Source organism: Eutrema salsugineum, unplaced genomic scaffold (genome assembly GCF_000478725.1).
Source record: "Eutrema salsugineum unplaced genomic scaffold, Eutsalg1_0 scaffold_17, whole genome shotgun sequence".
NCBI classification, from domain to species: Eukaryota; Viridiplantae; Streptophyta; class Magnoliopsida; order Brassicales; family Brassicaceae; genus Eutrema; species Eutrema salsugineum.
In genome coordinates this window covers 3,061,910-3,080,831 of record NW_006256852.1, presented here as the reverse complement: position 1 = coordinate 3,080,831, position 18,922 = coordinate 3,061,910, and the positions used below count along the sequence as shown (strand labels likewise).

At 40.5% G+C, this 18,922-nt stretch overlaps 1 non-coding gene across 1 annotated transcript; it reads left to right on the top strand.

Annotated features, from left to right (window-relative positions):
- The first annotated feature begins 5,633 nt into the window (after window positions 1–5,633).
- Window positions 5,634–5,740, top strand: LOC112087687. Its single transcript, XR_002900232.1, has one exon. It is a non-coding gene; the product is annotated as a small nucleolar RNA R71 (small nucleolar RNA).
- The last annotated feature ends 13,182 nt before the right edge of the window (window positions 5,741–18,922 follow it).

Here is an 18,922-nt window from a genome sequence, read left to right as displayed (position 1 = left end):
TACTCTAATCAATGTCAAAGCATTTCCACTTAGCTTCCGGACAATTTATCCTTATCTATCTTATGGGATATGCATAGAACCGGAATAGACATATGTATGATTAACCAACTCTCACCATCTTAATCAACTAATCACTTAAATCTGACAATTAACTCTCGCTCTCATCCCAGGAATAAGATCACGCATTAACTATTAAATTTGTTTGCTCACATCTTCTCTACAGGTAGCTCTCGACTCTTGTAGCGACTATTTTTTTCTGAAGCTAGGTATGGATGATCTGATACAGCACTCTCGTGGCTCTGATCGATCATAGGCTCAGAGAATAAGTTATCAATCTACTCTCATGCAGTATGAACAACTCAGAAGACATGGGATCCATAATATGGTTAAGAAACTTAGAAATCCTAATCGAACATGTATACATATCGATGAATCTTTAGAAACTTGACTCTCTGGGACAGATCTACATGATGCAAGGAATGTTAAAAGACATGAAAGAGTGCATAAGATGAAACAGAAAAGTTAATTAGATAAAAGGACAAAGAAAAATGGATCCAGGGAAGAATCCCCTTCTCCATCGCCTAACCCTAGAAAAAAAAAGTTTGGTGGCTCAAAATTTCTTTAGAAGAGCACACAACCGTTTAGGACTCCTAAAAAATGTATTTATAGGTCCTAAGGTCTTACAGGTCTCTTTTTGGGCTTCTCTGCAGAGAAATGACGAAATGGGCTTTGATGTTGGGCCTTGTCGCTAGGCATAGGTCCACCGGGGGTGAGAGTCTTCCGGGGCAGGTAAAACACTTGTTTGCCGTGGGTGAGAGTCTTTCGGGACTGGTGAATTTGGTCAACTTTTTCTCCACGTATCTTTTGATTGCCCCGTTCGATCTTCCTGGTGTAAAATGCTATGGAAAGCTGGTTGTATCCTCTTGAATGCCTCCAAATTTGAGCTGGATCAGATGGTGAGAAATTCTTCATTTGAGGCTGAAATTCTAACGGTCTGACTCTGAGCTAAAAATGTGGATTTCTTCCATTTGGCCATCTTTTTCTCTAAGTTTCCTGAAAATAGTCTTGAAACTACAAATATAAAGAAATCATAATAAAAGTTCCTAAAACTGATTAAAACCTTTGAAAAAGCATTTGAAATCAATGGTAAAAATGGGTACAAATACGGTGTTATCATTACACCAACAAAATCAGCAAAGTGAAGCTAGAAGAGTTCAACACAGTAGTTCGAAGCTTACCTCAAAAAAATCACCTTCGCCAGAACTTGCAAAGACTACATGATTGGCCATTTCTTTTGTGAAAGCAAGGAGTCTATTCCCGAGATAGAAAACTTGTTTATTCACGCCAAAGAAGGAAGACCAGTTGGAACACTGCATAAAATCCAAGGCCAAGGTCAATTTCTTATCTCTTATTATATTAGAGGAGAAAGGTTTAATAATGTTCTTTGTGATTCTGTAGCTTGTCTTAACATGATGTCCAAAGTAACTGCTTTGAGACTTGGTATTAAGCATATTCACAAGACTAGAACGAAGATCAGTATTGCTGATGGATCCACTGCAACACCAAAAGGAGTAGCTTATGACATTCCCTCGAGGGTTGGAGACTGCATTGTCCCTGTTGAGTTCAACATTTTCAAAACCAAAGATGATTCACATCCAATCATCCTTGGATGGTCTTTTCTAGAAACTACCGGAGCCATCATGGATTGGCCAAATCGGAGGATTTCGTTTGCCAATGTTGATAAGGACATATTTTTTACAGCTGTCCTTTACAACAGCAAAGGAGGAAAACGCCCAGCAACAAAGGTTTTTGGAGTGATGAAGTACCTGCAAGGGAGAACAAGGAGACTTTGAAAAAGACTTGTCTTAGGACAAGATCTTCACTGGACTAAGCCAGTCACTTTACCACGTCGAGCTAAACAGCTTAAAACGGAAGCTTAATGGGAGGCAACCCATCTATGTATGCTTTTCTTTAGAATTTATTTCTTTTTCTATTGATAGTTTTTTTTTTCTTAATTTCAGGTGTTTCTTATAAATAACTAAAAAATCCAAAAAAAAAAAGCGAAAAGACCAAAAAAAAGTATTGGTTTCTAACTGCTTGGCCCAGCAGAAACCAAAGAGAAGAAAGAAGCTGGCTGCGGTCACATTCAACAAACCTGTGGCTAAGACGGTTTTGACCCTGGTCCCGAGATTCTAGCCGCGGCCAACCACCCCCTCCCTGTGGTCGCATGAGCCTGGACTGCAGCCAATCGTCGTTGGCACAAACTCCGACCCAATTCACCTCATTTTACCTCGGCATGCCTTATTCCACCTCATCCATCACTTCCCAGCACCTCACATCACTTTCTAGCACATTCCCGCATCGATTCGGTTCATCCCGCCAGCATCTCGGTTCAAAGCTCATACATCCTACATCCACCCCAGCATCATTTGCATCATCACCATCATCCCTAATGCATTCCACCAGCATTTGCATCATCCATATCATCCTGCATTTATGTATGTTTTTTTTCTTATTTTTCCATTCATTCATACTATTTTTCTCATCCAAACTCATTTTATTTCACACCGAGGACAGTGTGATTTTAGTCCAGGGGAGGATTTCTTTCCTTTCTAACCACCTTTCTTTCATGAGTCTTGCATTCTCGTTTTCTTCAAAAAATTACAAAATCGGTTTTCAAAGCAAAATATATTTTTAAAGGGAATGGTGAACATAAATCAATGATATTTACTATGTTCTTTTAGGTTATTCCCTAGTGACATGTTCATTCATGATTTAGGACTAGACTAGGCAGTAGCTGAACAAATTTGGAACGAAGTACCCCAGAAGAATTCAAATGGTTTCAATTTAGATGAAGGAATACACTAGCTCTATTTAATTGAGATAAATTATTGACTTAATTTTCTCATCAAATCTTTAGATCAGGGAAAGAAATCATACATTTATGACTCCTTTATCATTTTTACCACTCTTTGTTGATCTTGAATGGCTAGTTCATCTTTAGCTATTTTCCCACCTTACTCAACCTCTTTCAAACAACATGCATTCTTGTTTTTCATTGTCCTATATGCAAATATGTGCAAAAACGTTGGAGAGAAAGAGGATCAACACAGTTTTTAGTCACTGAAGACGGAGACTTGCGATGTCTGGAATTATTCAACAAAGGAGAAAGCTTTTTTTTTTCCTCAGGAAAACTTCAAAACTTTGGTATATTTTAGTCTTGTTTTGATTATTTGAAGTGCTAAAGATTATCTTATTGATTCCCGGAAAAGATCTAAGTGTGGGAGAAGTAGCAGTTAACAACAAAGGAGGAAGGATTATGCAACAACACTTGGCAAGGAGAAGTGACTGAAAATTGTGAGCATCAAAAAGTCCATTCTCTCTTGTGGGTTTTTCATAATATCTAACATCCTCCAGATCTTCAGGTAATCCTATATACTTTAACTCAACACTTAAATAACCTTTAATACCAAACGCCGTCTACCCTGAATAATGTATTTGATGAGAAATTCACTTTATACACTTAATGAACGTAGAGAGCTAGTTGTCTGGAATCAAGATTTAGATTGTTTAAGTTTTGCATGACGGAAACAGTAGATTAGTATCTTTTGTGTCTTAGGGAGAATTTTCTAGACTAAGCTGTGATTGATGTACGATCGATAGTCGTAGTTTAGTGGTTCATGTATTTGAGATTTATTCATTCCCTATTTTTTTTTTCACCTCACCTTAATTTGATTTTGCTTTGTTTGAGGACAAACAAAGGTTTAAGTCTGGGGAGTTGAAAACACCGTATTTTGACAACTTTTATGAATCATTTTTAAATGCTTTCCTAATGCTTTTTATTTCTTTAAAGTGTTTTTATTATGGTTTTTTAGTATTTGTAGTTTCATGACTCTTTTCAAGAATCTTAGGTAAAAGCTTTGCAAATTGGATAGAAGACCAGATTTTCAGCTCAGAGTCAAACCGTCAGAAGTTCACCCACAAATGAAGACCTTCTCACCGTCTGATCCAGCTTAAATTTGGAGACCTTATAGATAGAACAGCTAGGCTTTCCAGTACACTTGACATCATGACAATCCAATGATTCAATCAAAAGTTACGCGAGATGTCCAGTCAAGCAGCAGGCCAGCCTTCCGGATCGCGGCCAATTCATGGTTTCCCCCGGTTGCACACTTCCTGATCATAGAGAATCAACATTCAGACCGAAAAAGCCCAATTTCAAGCCCAATTAATTTCTTTCTTTGAGGAAACCCTAAGTGACGTCTAGAAATGACTAGAAGACCTATAAATACTTGTTTTTAGAACCCTAAGCCGTGTGTTAGACTAGGCTAAGAGAGTTTTTAGAGTTTTAGATACTTTTGGTTTTGTTTTATGATTAGGGAGATAGATATATATCTCTTGAACCCTTTTTGTTTTTTCTTCAATATCGATTTCAATACAACTTTTCAATGTCTGAGTAGTTTACTTGTTGGGTTTAAGAGAATATTTGAGGGGATTATATATGTTCGATGAGGATTGCATGAGCTATTAAGCTGAATCCTAGAAGTTTTTCTTATAAACTTACTTTTAATGCATGGGAGTAACATCATGAACTATAATCTGATTAAGGTACTTATGTTGTGAGAGTTTTCATTATCTACCAGATCTAGTTTAAGAAGAGCAATTTTGCCATAGTTGTCGGAAGCTACCTATGCGTGAGTTATGAATCTAGATGAGTCTAGTGCAAGATTGTGTACATCTGTGACCGGGGCCAGAGTTGGAAGCTACTGGTCAGGGTTTTGGATGACAATTGGTTATGATCACGGAAATAACATAGTCATACATTCATGCTCGAGTTCTAAAATTTTTAGCTATGATCTTTATATTACTTTTTAGCAATGTTTTGAATTTTTCATAGCCTGCAGAAAATCTCTGATAACCCAGCGCCTCGTCTTATTAGTTTTACATCAACTTTTATTCAAGTTTTTTACATTAGGTTATTTTTTGTTTTCCAGATGATTTCCTTAAGCCTTTGCATTAGGTCATATTTAGTTTTTAATCGATTTTTTCTTTTCTTGTTTAGAGTAGGATTTACTTTTTTAGTGACACTAAAACGCTTTTAAATATCGGTAGTTCTAGACTTCCTTACTTCAATCTATTCCAATGGTTTTTGCAGAAAATATCCTTCTTCTCTATGGTTTCAATCCCAAAGTACTACAACTGATCAGTTGTGCACTTGCGGCTTTCATTGTTTCGATTTAGGGTAAAACTTGCTCCCACACACACACACCACATCAGTTATCATGAGAGGTTGGGAATGATTTTGGAGCAGATTGGAGATTCATATGAGTGTGCTCTTGTTCTGAAAGTTGATGATTAATCTCAGCTGCATTAATTGCTTCACATACATTAACAGATAACAATGCTTTTTTTTGAGAAAAAATTCCACCATGGCTTTAAGTTCTTCGATTTCCCTAAGATCATGAGAAGTGGAACGTGATGTTCTTTCTTGATAAGGACAATTGTTTCTGCTACTAACAACTAGGTTATTAATCAAGAGGTAAGCTTCTTCCACAGTCCTTGTCATGAAATTTCCATCGCTTGCCATATTTAGAGGTGACTTGGATTTCCATTCAAGACATTCTTAAAAGGTGAACCATGGTGAGGACATTCTCTAATGTACCCCTTATAACGATCCCAAGCTTCATGAAAAAGTTCACTTTCTTTTTGTTGGAACCTATAAATCTTCTCTAAAGAGGTTTGATCTAGAGGTGGTGTAAAAGTGTTTAAGAAACACAGCCTTGCATTCGTCCAATGATCCGAGTGAAACAGGAGACAAGGACTTAAATCATGCATGTGCCTTATCACAAAGAGAAAATGGAAACGTCTTGCACTTTACGTAATCTGCAGGAACTCCGATCGATTTTTTGGTACTGCAGATTTCTTTGAAATCTTCGAGATGGTTCATAGGGTTCTCCGATATATCGCCATGGAACTGGTTCTACTTAACCAATTTTATGAGCTTTCGGCTAATCTTATAGTCTACGTTAATGGGTTATAGACTAATGGGAGAACGGTTCTCATAGAAAGCATAAGGAGTATTATAATCTCTTAGAGTTAAGCGAGGGATGTCTTGGAACCAAGCGTGCTCGTCAAATTGTTGTTGCTGGATATTGTGGTTATCTCTAAGCCTTTTTTTATGAAGTAATAGAAACAATATGAACAAAAAAACGTACCTTAGACTCGACTCTAACCTGAAACTCGTAGGCAACGTTACAGGTTCCCTGCAACAGCGCCAAAAACTTGATGTGCTCAGGCTTTAACCCTAGTTTTCTGCAAGCGAACTGATGTACGTTGTAGTACTTAGGGGTCGATCTAATGAAGACAAGTAACTGCATTACAAATTTATTTGAGATGAGAATTGGGCTAAGATGAAAACATGGGTGTTTGTTTGGGGGGGGTGTGAATAGTAACGAAAATAACAAATAATAAACTTTAAAACAAGTAAATATAAAATCAAATCAGTACGAGAAAGCGTTGGGCATTAGAAAATTCGCCAGGTATCACGGACTAGCTAACAAAATAATTAAACTTAAGAGTTTTCAGTTTATATGTTCTTGAAATTGAACCAAGACTACTCACATAGTATTAATCACAAATCCAGCCACTCAGATAACTTCACAGAACGCTTTAGATTGACTCACGCTGTCTAAGAAGATTTGGTCATCTAAATAAGGTTAGTCAATTCAATGTCACTTTTGGTGACTAAACCAACCTAATTGCAGTCGCTAGATTTTCGATCAAACCAGATATTCGAAACTCAAATTTAGACAAAGAACTCTAAAGATAAACTCTAATCTAACAAACTAGAAAACAATCCATGAGTTTGAAAAAGCCCTTAAAACTCAATCATAGTGTATTGAAAGTTGTTGGAAATAAATAAATAAAAAGTAAAGAAAGTTACCAAAGAACGCTGATAAAGGCTGAAATCAATGACAGCTCCTTTTGGCGACTCCTTCTTCTCCTGAAGATGGCAACTCTGATGGTGTGCAGCTCTCCTCTCTCCTTTCTATCCATGTCGTGGTCATTAGAGTGACCTAAAACGAGTATATACAGTCTTCTAGTTCGTCGGGAACGTCTAAGGTTTGAAGAATAAGTGACAGGCTTGACTTGGGCTTGAAACAGGTCTCTCAGGACAGAAAATACCTCAGTCCGTGGTTGCGGCTTCTGTGGCAGTGGCAACTGATTTTTTGGCCGCAGTCGTGGCCATTGCTCTCCTTCAATACTGCATCATCTCTCTTTAGTGCATCAGGAATATCTGAAGATCTCACCGTGGATTGTCTCCAAACAATTTCATTTGAAAGCTGGTTGTCTCCTCTATGTTGTCTCAAACTTTGGGGATGATAATACAGTGAGACTGTCTTCATCGAGTGTCATACTTCTGATGGTTAGAATTTATCCAAAATCGGTTTTTGCTCCAAAATGCATTCTTTTCTCCAAGTTTCCTGAAAAATCTTTTAAAACTCTGAAATATAGAAATCACTTAAAAACCAGTGAAAACAGAGTTAAGAAAACCTGCAAAAGATATTAAAACTGATCCATAAAAGTAGTCAAAATCCAGTGTTATCAATTCTTAAACCGAGATGCAAGCATGTCTTTCCTTGAATTTTTAATCTTGGTGGTTCCTTCAGTTCGCAATTGCAACACATCCCAAGTATCTTTAGCTGTCTCGCACCCTTGTATCAGTTCAAATGTCTGAGCTGGCATACTGCAGTGAATAGCTGTCAAAGCCTTTAAGTTGTACTTTGACTTCTTGCATCCTCGTCCCATTCCTCCTCTGTTTTGGGAACATCAGCTTCTGCTTCATCTTTCTTCTTTGGCTCTTCCCACTTCACGGACACAGCTCTCCATGCGAGCAGATCAATACCTTTAATCCGCGACCGAATCCGAGCCTTCGAAAACCATATATAGTTCCCCGAATTTAAGATCGCTTTTGAACTGTTCACCAGTTCTTGATAGCTCTCCATTTCTTCCTCAACACACACCTTGACTGGTCGTTCTAGCTTTGCATGTTCTCAGATCTGTATGTGATCTAAGAACTTCCCTAAAGAATCCCTTAACCCTTGATGAATACTTTTTACAAGAATCTATACCCTTATGCTAAGTACTCTCTAGGAGTTGTGTTAAGCACATACAATGCTTTAAAAATGCCTACTTATACCTAGTAGACACAATGACTATACACGCTGAAAACTCTACTTGGAGAAAATCCTAAATCTCCAAGCACATCTTGTTTCCTTAAACTTCTCCCAAATTTAAGGACATCTTCCATTCTTTTAGATCTTCTCCGAGACGCTTTCCTGGCTCTGTTACGTCTCACGTTTCGCATCCTGGTTGGTCCAGCTCAGCCACACGTCCAACTCCACTTCCTTTCAAGCTCCAAATCGTGACTTGCTCTGCACTCCAGCTTGTGTCACTCGTGCTCCAGCTCCACTAGTACAGTTGATGCGTGTCAACTGCGTGAGGGACCAAGTTTTACCCTTAACAAAAACAAATGAAAGCCGCAAGTGCATAGCTAATCAGTTGTAGTATTTAGGGATCGAATCCACAGAGATTTGTGTGCCTGGTATTCTTCTACGGTTTCTAACTTTATGCCTAGACTAGATTGTTTTTTATAGGTTGGTTGTTTGTCACGGATTAAGCTAAAGCAAAAGAAAGCAGATAAATCTATCCTAAGGAACAAGTAGAAAAATCGAATGGAAAGGAAATAAAGCAAGCAAAATATCGAACTAAAGCAATTGAAATGCAGATCTAAATAAGCAAGTAAAAATCGATTGGTTTGTAAACTATGGCTAAAAACGCTGAGCTTTCGGGAACTCTAAAGGGATCATAATCGGTTTTAACACTAGGGTAGATAGATTGGGATTGACGGATATCGATATATAGGGTTCTAAAGCTAGAGTACGGCTGTATGACTATGTCACTGTCATGATCATAACCAACTGTTTCTCGCAACCCTGACCAGTAGGTTTCCACTCTGGCCCTGGAAGGGAGAGAACGAAAGAGCTGCACAAGACTCGTCAATACTCACGATCTCGTCGCAGGTAGGTTTCCACTCCTACGGAAAAATCGTCTGTTTCATTCTAGGGGTGATACTTAATGAAAACTTTTGCAACACTAACTATCTAGATCAGATACTAGGTGATCAATCAAGCATACATGCAATAAGAACGAGAATAAACAGAGAACAAAGTTAAAATCCCAGATCTATAAACCTAGATGTCTTAATCGATTATGAGAGCCCCTTTCGGGAACCCTAAGCCCAACTCGGGATCTACTCAGACATAGCTGAGGTCGACATCATCATTGCTTTTAATAAAAGTAATCAAAAACAGTAAAGAAAAGAGATGAAAGAAAGCTTCTCTATTGAAGAACTCGGACTTGAACAATCTTCTACAAAAATCACATAAAAACGGCTAAAGGAAAAGGGTTTCTGTAAAGTATGAAGGGTTGTGTCTAAAAACAACCTAAATGACAAGTATTTATAGTCTTCAATACTCCATGGTCTCTAGGGTTTCGGAATTGGGGCTAAGATGACTTTGGGCTTCAGAAATGTGGACTTTAATTCGGAGTTGGTCGGTCGCGGTCGGGAATGACGTGACCGCGGGAAATAGGTGGCTGGCCGCGGTCGGGAGGCTTGTGACCGCGGGGAATGGGCTGGTGGCCGCGGACGCGTGACTTGGTGGCCTTCTTCAAGTGGCTCCGGGGCTAATGGAATATCTTGAGATCCAACCGTTGGAATGTCTCCAAACCACGTGCATTTGAAAGCTAATTTATTCTTCTATAATTTATCCAATTTTGAGGGTGATCAGACGGTGAGAATGTCTTCGTCTCTCCATGAGAGTTCTGACGGTCTGCATTTATCCAAAAGAGTCTTTTTGTTCCAATTTGTGCCTCTTTATCCCAAATTACCTGAAAAGTCTTTTAAAATCCGAAAACATAGAAATCCTTTGAAAATCTTTGAAAATGGAGTAAAAACACCTGTAAAAGACATTAAAGTGATCCATAAAAATGGTCAAAATTCAGTGTTATCAACAGTCACTGATTCAAGCTCAACTATATCTTCAATAAGGATCCATAACCTAATTCCGCTCCAAATCTATTTTCATATATATTTTCTAAAAATATATGCATATTTCCAGGCATTTGTCTAATCATGTCGGGGCTCACTCCCTGCCAAGCCCGATGTTTTGTTTCAGCAATGTTGGCCGTGATGGGAAGAAGCGGGGAATGATGCAAGTGTTAACAACTTTTCTTCTTTGTTAAGAGGCTTTTCATGAACTTCTGTGATAAAAGGAGTGATGATACGCCCTTCAAGTTGATCTGCAACATTTTTATACTCTTCAGGTAATCCACCAAGGATGTATTTGATTTGGTCTTCATGATCAATGGGCTTACCAAGTAGGGCCAAGTGATCGAATTTGGTAGTGAGACCCTGAACATACTCATCAATGGTCTTACTGTCTTTAGACCATTGTCGGAGCTGAAGTTTGAGCTACTGAGTGTACCCTCGGCTGGGCTTTCCATATGTGGCAGCGAGTGTACTCTGTATGTTTGCTGTGGTTTTGGTTTTGGAAACGAGCTGCTGAACTAAGACAGAAATAATACCAACCAAGCCATTGTAGACGAGCTTGTCTTGACGCTTCCAAAGGGTGAAGGCTGGATTAGGCACCAGGAAATTGGTAACTGTGGTGGTGGTGGATGGGCACCATCAAGATAGCTGGCCAAATCGTAACCATGCATCAAGGAGTGCATTGACCTGAAGGCACCACATCAGGTAGTTGTGGGCTGTGAGTTTAGTCACGTTGGACATGTTAACATTTAGAAGGGCTTGAGGTGTGAGGTCACTGTTTCTACAGAGGTGTTAGCCATGACAAAGAGAGACGGCTAGTGGAGAAGAGAAAGAAGAAGAAAAACGAGATTTAGATGAGAAGGTAGAAAGCAGCGGCCGAAAAAAAATTGGGTAGGATGCTTTCTTATTGTTCAATATTGACAAAGGTTACAGCTATACTCGAGAGAGAATTCTCTAGGATGACGTATTTACAAAAAGAGAATATGATTCACACTGGATGTACTCCTAGTTTCTACTGCAATAGAACAGTGATGTAGTTGTAATATAAAGGATTCGGAATCCAGAGGACCAGTGCTACTCTATGACTTTGCGAGGATTGAATTAAAACTAAGACGAAAGATGGTTTGTTTGTAACGTTAACGACAAGTAAAACAAGCTAAAAACGATTTCAATTCAAATTTAAAACAAGCACTAGATCAAGGTAATTCGCAGGAATTTCAGAGATGAGAATCAAATGACTACTCAGGGCACAACTTAAATGCAGGTCTCGAACTCAAACATAAAAGCTTATTGATCCACTGTCGTGATCTCGATAACTTTATCTAACAACTTAAATTGTAAACTGTCGTTTGAACTTAGAAAATTGCAGACAAGCATTAACAAGCAGGTTTGATCTGTTCACGATTTGGCTTAACTTCAACTGTCGTTGGCTAAGGACAAATCACTCACCAGTGTTTGTTCTAGCAACCTATTACACTTTTGATGAATATATTAACCTATGAACGTAAATTGAATGGCCAGTTCAACCTAAGCGTTAAGTCTAACAAAGGTGAAGACAATCGATTTTAGACCCTATTTGCATCTAATTCTCTAACTCATGAAATCCTTTGAAAACCTAAATCAAGCTAAGAGATCTACTCAGACATGGAGAAAAGAAACACAGCAACAGATGAAAAGGAATTCATGAATTAAAATCGCAGAAGAGATAATAGGGTTCAGAATTCTTCTCAAAATGTAGCAGGAATTCTTCTCCCAATTGCTTACAAACAGAAATCTCTCAAAGCTAAAGCGTAAGAAATCTGTAGAAAAACGTGATAATAAAACACAAGCGGCTCTGGGTTTTGTATTCCATCTCACGCGACTTAGGATTAGGTAAAATCGTTTCCTTATTTTTCTCCAGAGGTCGGAGCAGGTGCTCCACGAAGGGTCCAACCCGGGAGCAGGTGCTCCTCGGATGATTTCTCCAAAGGCGTATGAAATAGCTCCTTATTGCTCAGATTCATCTCTTTTTGCTCCAATGCCTTCTAAACACTCCAATCCTCTGATAAGGTCTCTAAGTCACCTGAAACTTCCTGAAAAAACTCCAAAAACTCCTAAAACAATTAGTAAACACAGGTTACAATGAGCCAAAATCTCCACTCATCAACTCCCCCGGACTTGGATCTTTGTTTGTCCTCAAACAAACTTAAATTCAATTCCAAAAGAATGACTGAATAAAGGTGGGAACTCGCAAAACTCAAAAGACCGTAGACCTGACCAAGGCATGTGAAGACTTGCTGCAAAAATCAATCAAAAATCTAACCTCCATGTAATTCTTCGTAGACGCTGCAGCTTTCCAGATTAGTCCCTCAATTTCATAACATCATCCATGTCCCATCATTGCTGAGTCTCATCGATAAAACTAGTGCCAAGGACCTTCTAGACTCGTTCCCATACTTATACCTTAACAAATTGACCATACTACACAAGAGTATCTTTCCTCTCCCCCGAACTTATTCACTTTTCAGGCTGTTTCATTTTTTTTTTTTGGCACATATAACAAGGTTCAAAGACTCGAGTATTGATGGTGATTGCCACCGAATCCCCGGTTTGTCCCCTCATTATATATCAAAGGTGTAGGCGAATCATGGGGTCACAGGAAATTTTCCTACCCCTCGCTTCCATCCCTTGTGTGATCATTCCACTTTAGAAGTAAAATAATGGGATCTTTGGAAATTTTCCTAACCCTTTACTTCTAAAAGAAAATCATTTCAATCTTTTCTGCCTTTTAATATTTATTTTTAGAAACAGCTTGAAGCAATGCTTAGAACATGAGAGAGGAATACAAAATCTATCACACAGGTCTTTATTTGTCAGGTAAGAATGAGGAGTCAAGCCCTATGAGCACTAACCTGATCGATGAGGGAAAATGAAGAGCTGAGAAGTTAGCTCAGGTTCAATGGACTTGTCAAGAAATTTTGGGCTCCTCTAGTCTACTGTTTTGTCTTTGGATTTTCCATTAGTCGATCTAGATGATTCTGCAGCAATGATCACTGAAAGAAAACAGTCAAGATTCACAAATGGTCTGAAATCATCATAGAATTGGTCCTAATTCCCACAAGCTTTGACTTGACTCATATTACCAACTGACTCAAGAAACTAAATGACTCAAACAAACAAACTAAAAACTGACTCAAAGAAAGTACTAAAAGAAAGAAAACAAAAGAAAGAAGTAAAAGAGACATGATCCTCCCCCGGACTTACTTCACACCATCCTCGGTGTGAAAATAAGCTAGAGAAGTACCCAGAAAACTTACCTGGTGTGCGCATGTAGAGCACCCTGGCGGAGCAGGTGCTCCGGAACAGAGCTGGGTGCTCCCTCGTCTTTTGTTCGTCTGGAGCAGGTGCCGGAGCAGCTGCTCAGGTTTCCCTTGGGTTGCTCCTTCGTCATTTTTTACGCTGTGAGCATCCTGTGGAGCAGGTGCTCCGGGTGGGGATTGGGGTGCTCTTTCATCAAATTCTACGTGGTGAGCAACCAACCCAGCAGATGGAGCAGGTGCTCCGGTGGGTTGCTCTTTCCTTCTTCTTCTTTTCACCTCCATCGCTGAAAACCTCTCTACCTGCTTTCTCTTTTTCTTTTTTTTTTTTTTTTTTTTAACAAGAACCAAAAGAACAAAGTTAGTACCAAAAATGAAAGACACAAAGATAGAGACTCTTACCAGTGGGTTGCCTCCCACCAAGCGCTTGTTTTAAGTCATTAGCTTGACTTGGAAAGCCATTTAGGCTTGAGGAGGATCGCTTAAGGTGACTGATTCACCCTCTGCGATATTTGGACCAGCAAGGTATGGTTTCAACCTCTGTCCATTGACAACAAACTCGCCTCCTTTAGTGTCCAGCAACACTACAGCTCCATATGGTCGAACCTCCTTGATGGTGAATGGTCCAGACCATCTCGATCGCAGCTTCCCTGGAAACAATTTCAATCTAGAGTTAAAGAGCAATACCTGATCGTTTTGTGCAAAGTTTCTGTTGAGGATCCTCTTGTCATGGAAAGCTTTTGTCCTCTCTTTGTAAATCTTCGAGTTTTCATAGGCCAGGTGCCTAATTTCCTTCAGCTCATGCAACTGCATTACTCTCCTTTCCTGAGCACTTTTTGCATCAAAATTCAGCAGCTTCACTGCCCAAGCAGCTTTGTACTCAAGTTCCACTGGAAGATGACATGCTTTTCCATACACCAAGTGGAATGGTGTAGTCCCCAAAGGTGTTTTGTAAGCTGTTCTGTATGCCCAAAGAGCATCATCAAGCTTCACTGCCCAATCCTTCCTTGTGGTGCTCACAGTCTTCTGCAGAATGTTCTTGATTTCCCTGTTGGAAACCTCAACTTGCCCACTCGTCTGAGGATGGTATGGGGTCGCCACCTTATGCTTTACACCATTCTTCTTCAACAAGTTTTCAAAGACTTTGTTGATGAAGTGAGAGCCTCCATCGCTAATCACCACTCGCGGCACACCAAACCTGGGAAAAATGACAGATTTGAACATCTTTAAAACCACCTTTGCGTCATTCATGGGACTAGCCAGAGCTTCCACCCACTTTGACCCATAGTCAACTGCCACCAGAATATACTTATTTCTATAAGATGATGGAAAAGGTCCCATGAAGTCTATACCCCACACATCGAAAATCTCCACTTCCAAGATGAAATTCTGAGGCATCTCATTCCTCCTGCTAATGTTTCCCTGTCTCTGACATATGTCACATCTGGAGATAAAACTCGCTGCATCTCGGAACATCGTTGGCGACCAATACCCAGCTTGAAGAATTTTCGACACGGTCTTGAAAGTGGCGAAGTGACCTGCATAAGAGGATCCATGGCAATGAACAACACTCCTGGTATCTCCTCATCAGCTACACATCTTCTGAAGATTCCATCAGAGCAATGCCTGTATAAGTAAGGCTCATCCCAAAAGTAGTGACTCACATCCTTCAGAAACTTCTTCTTTTTGTTTCCCAGAAAATCTGCAGGTTCCTGCTCTGCAGCAAGGTAATTTGCAATCTCTCCAAACCATGGGAAACCAGAATGCCGATCTACATCAACTGAGTTGCAAAAACTCGTCAGAACAGGTGCTCCAGGTTGGAGCAGGTGCTCATCGAACACAGAAACATCTATGGCGTAAACTTGTTCATCAGGAAGGCTGTCATCTAGTGGAATGTCATCATCAATCTTCAGCCTCGACAAGTGGTCTGCAACACCATTATCAATCCCTTTTTTGTCTTTGATCTCCAAATCAAACTCCTGCAGCAAGAGGATCCATCTAAGGAGCCTTGGCTTGGCATCCTTCTTCGTCAACAGGTATTTCAGCGCTGCATGGTCTGTGTAAACAACAACTTTCGACCCAACAAGGTAAGACCTGAACTTCTCAAAGGCATAAACCACTGCAAGAAGCTCCTTTTCAGTTGTGGCATATCTGCACTGAGCTTCGTCAAGTGTTCGGCTAGCATAATAGATGACATGGAGCCTCTTATCTTTCCTCTGTCCCAGCACTGCTCCCACTGCATAATCACTAGCATCGGTCATGACCTCAAAAGGCAGTTCCCAATCTGGTGGCTGGACAATAGGAGCGCTGACCAAAGCTCCTTTTATCGTGTGAAATGCCTCCAAACATGCATCATCAAACTCGAATTTCACATCCTTGCACAGTAGCTGCGTCAGAGGTCTAGCAATCTTTGAAAAATCTTTGATGAAGCGTCTGTAAAAACCAGCATGACCCAGAAAACTGCGAACGCCTTTGACTGTTTTTGGTGGCTGCAAACTCATCATCACCTCGATCTTTGCCCTGTCCACCTCGATCCCTTTCTCTGAGATTTTGTGTCCCAGCACGATCCCATCTCTCACCATGAAATGACATTTCTCCCAGTTAAGCACCAGATGCTTCTCCTCACACCGCTGCAAGACCCTGCACAAATTAGACAAACGGACAGAAAAGGAGCTTCCATAGACAGAAAAATCGTCCATGAAAACTTCCATTATGTCTTCAATCAGGTCAGTAAAAATCGACATCATGCAGCGTTGGAATGTTGCTGGAGCATTACACAAGCCAAATGGCATTCTGCGATACGCAAAGGTGACATAAGGACATGTGAATGTCGTCTTCTCCTGGTCGTCCGGGTGGATTGGGATCTGAAAGAAACCTGAATAACCATATAAGAAACAGTAGTAAGGATGGTTAGCCAAGCGTTCAAGCATCTGATCGATAAATGGTAAAGGAAAATGATCTTTGCGAGTAGCAGCATTCAATTTCCTGTAATGTATGCACATTCGATGCCTAGTAACAGTTCTAGTTGGTATCAATTCATTCCTATCATTTTTTGTCACAGTGATGCCACCTTTCTTAGGAACTACATGAACCGGACTAACCCAATTGCTATCTGAAATCGCATTGATCACACCAGCTTCTAGAAGTTTCATTATCTCTTTCTTAACAACATCTTGTAGATTCGGGTTTAATCTCCTCTGATGTTCTACAGAAGTCATCGATTCATCTTCTAGATGTATTCTATGCATGCAAAGATCTGGAGAAATCCCTGGAATGTCATCTAGTGAATATCCTAGAGCTTTCCTATACTTTCTAAGTTCACAAAGAAGCAAGGCAATCTCTACATTGTTTAATTCAGAGTTCACTATCACAGGGTATGTCGAATTGGGTCCTAGAAATGCGTACCTGAGCCCCACATGAAGGGGTTTGAGCTCAAGCTTCGGAGCTCTCAATTCGCTCCAAGGTCCATCAATCAAGTCGTCGGGAGCAGGTGCTCCAGGATTCGGAGCAGGTGCTCCGTCGGCTTTTTCTGCAGGTGAGCTCTCCTTGCCTTCTAAGCTCATGTACACCACCAGCCTTTGCATCCTCGTGCATGCATTCAGAATCCTTGCAAACCCATCAGCTTCTTCATTCAAATACCCATGTTCTCCTTCGGCTTTGGTGAGTGCAACTTCCAGTGGATCGATGGCCAAAACCTCTTCAGCAACCTCTTCAGCAATGCTTGAACCATCATCTATGACAAATGTCTGTCCGTCCAGCATTGGTTTCTTGAGGAGTTTATTCATCTCAAATCGCACCACCATATCTCCCAGCTGGAGATCTATCACTCCTCCTTTCACATCTATGATTGCACCAGCTGTGCATAAGAAGGATCGACCCAATATCAAAGGATCCTTGGGTTCTTCATCAACCTCCAGAACCACAAAATCTGCTGGAAAGAGTGTAACACCTATCTGAACATGCAGATCCTCAAGTATACCAACAGGGAATTTGGTTGATCTATCAGCGAATACCAGCGAGATTTTCGTCGGTTTGAATCTGGTGTAACCCAATCGCTTGGCTACAGAGTAAGGCATCAGATTCACGCTTGAACCCAGATCGCAGAGAGACCTTGCAAACAACACATTCCCAATCCTGACTGAGAGAACAAACCTTCCTGGATCACTTCTCTTCTTCAGCACTTTGTTCTGAAGCACAGCACTGCACTCCTTCGAAACCATCATGACACTCTCTTCCTCAACAGCTTTCCCAGACACTAACCCCTTCATGTATCTTTTAAGGGCTGGTATCATCTGAACAGCGTCAGCTAGAGAGAGTTTTATGGTCAAATCCTTCAGCATCTCCCTGCACTTTGCCCCCTCTAAGTCCTTGCGAGACTTCTTTGGTGGAACTGGGTAAGGTACCTTAGGCGTGTAAACTCTTGCAGGAATGTTTGCTGGAGCAGGTGGCTGGAGCAGGTGCTTCCTCGTTGGCTCAGGATGCTCCATCGTCAAATCTACGTCTGGAGCAGGTGCTCCCGATTTTGGAGCAGGTGCTCCGATGGGGGAAGAGTGCTCCTTCCTCTTCTTGGAGCAGGTGCTCCACGTCCTTTTCCTTCCTCTTTTCTGAGACAGATCTTGTTGGTGCAGCATGCAGAGTCTTCCCACTTCTCAGCTCAATAGCATTCACAAACTCATTCCTGGGGTTTTTACCTTTTCCAGGGAGAGTTCCAGGTGATCTCTTCACAGCTTCTGCAGTCTGAGCTATCTGAACATCCAGCTTCTTCACATGAGTCCACACTGCTTCATACTTGCCATTCAAGTCATTGTACATGGTGTCCACTTTGGCATTAATCTCCATGGAAAACTTTTGCTGATTAACCAGCAGCTGTTGCATCAAGTTTTTCAGCTCATCCTGCGAGTTATTTGAGGACTTCGAAGAAGGCTGTAGACTTGTGAAAGGCAACTTCTTCTGATTTCCACCTTGAAAACGATTCTTATTGGTGATGAACTGCTTTCCTTGGAAGTTTCTGGAGAAGTTCTTCTGAAATCCTGACTGATTATGCACTTCTTGCTGCGGATAGACCTGATCCTGAGGGTTCTCAACATTGTTGCTTCTCTAGGATAAATTTGGGTGGTTTCTGAAGTTGTTGAAGCTGTGATTCTGCACATACCCTTGTCCATTCACGAAGTTCACCTCCATCTGATCATCATTCTCTGCATCTACAAACTCTCGAGCAAGAGGTGCATCACCAACCTCATCAGCCAAATGCACAGATCTCTGGTTCTCTCTCAACAGCAGATTCACCTTTGCTGTAAGCTCATCGATCTTGCTCAACTCCACACTATGAACTGCTTTGCTAGACCTGTCATACTCTTGGGATTTGTTGCTGGAGCTTGCAGCTAAGTTCTCAATCAACTCATAAGCAGCTTTTTTGGACTTAGTCATGAAATTGCCATTGCTAGCTGCATTCAAAGCATTCCTGTAATCCCAGTTGACACCATCGTAAAAAGTTGACAGAATCTGCTCATCAGAG